Consider the following 1,510-nt stretch of genomic DNA (forward strand, 5'->3'; position numbering starts at 1 on the left):
TGAACTTTATAATCTGTCCCACACGAGTTGCTGTTTCCCGCTGTGAGTGAACTGTTTGACTGTTCCGGTACGGTAGCCATAAAAATGATTGTGGAGTCTCTAAAGAGGAGTTCCTTGAGTTACTGATGTTTTACCTCAGCGTTACTTTATTTTTTTTTTTGACAACGACCTGTACATACAAAAGCATGGCATCTGTACAGACTCCTGCGTTGCGTAGTCCAATGGGAAATGTTTCTTGCCAAATTTGACCTTCAGCTGAAACGCTTACCTGAAGAAGCCGATAAAGGCGTAGTAAAGGTGTGTAAGTCTTTAGTCATTTTAGATGCTGGCTAATACTGGCTACGTTGTAAAAGTGTTCTTCCTCGCTGAAGTTCGCGTTCCAGATGCAGCAGGACCACTCTGTTCAGCTTTTAGATTTTCGAGTATTTTTTAATCAACTTGACCACATCTGCTGGGACTACGTGCCAAAAACCAAGAAAGCTATTCCACCCCATGATTCCTAATATTCCAGAGTCAGTAAAAGGGAGAATCGCCAAGTCATGTTTCAGGTCAGCCCTTCTATGTTCTTGCACACACAAGCTAGCGGAGAGCTTCAATCTCCAAAAGCACGACTGCTACCGGGAGGGTAGCAATCTACCGGCAGGGTAGATTTTCCTCGAAGCATCCAGAACATAAAGCGGAGGCGCATACTACCCTTACGACGGCGGCATCAAAATTCGCGAGGTCACGTAGGCGAATAAAATGCTTAATCCTGCCCCCGCAGGCCTGGCCCTTGAAGGCAGTAGCTGTGTAGCTGCCTGTATTCTGCAACCTAAATCTGACCACCAAAACAAAATTATCGATGCTAAAATGCTTAGTTCCTTTAGTAAAGTCCGTCCAGGAGCCTTTAAGAGCTAAGAGGCAAGTGAAAGTGGGACATCGCTAGCAGATCTACCGCAACGAATGCTCAACGAACTGCCGCAGATAAGCGACAAAGAGAACCTTTACCTGCTGAACTCGATGCAAGGCAGATAACGAAGTTTCCAAGTGTTAACAATAGCCATGTTTGAGTTACGTTCAGTGATTTGTTATTGTTAAGGCGGACCGGAATGTGTTGAAATAGAAGAAAATTGCCGCATCTTTGGTGTAGATATCATCATCAATAGAACTAGGTGTTTCATGAAGGAGAGCAGACGGGGCAGTCATGTCGTCGGTATTCTCTCCCTAAACGTAAAAAGAAGAGCACGACTTTACTTGAATTATGGGCAACATCACAAACTTCTACTTCATGAAGGTAAACATCGGCCCTTAACTGCGACGTCTTTTATCGCCTGTTCTGTTCCTGTGCTACGTGAGTGAGGTCACCCATAATGCCACGCGCGCCTCATTTATTATTTTTATGTAGGTAGTCCGTTGCACGTGTAACCGCTGCCTTGAACAAGCCGTGCCTTAATGTCTGGGAACCTTCCAGATTGTTTCAGAATCGTCTGTATGATTGAGCTAGCAAAGACAAACTGCTGAGCTTACTCTG

This window comes from Rhipicephalus sanguineus, chromosome 7 (genome assembly GCF_013339695.2).
Source record: "Rhipicephalus sanguineus isolate Rsan-2018 chromosome 7, BIME_Rsan_1.4, whole genome shotgun sequence".
NCBI classification, from domain to species: domain Eukaryota; kingdom Metazoa; phylum Arthropoda; class Arachnida; order Ixodida; family Ixodidae; genus Rhipicephalus; species Rhipicephalus sanguineus.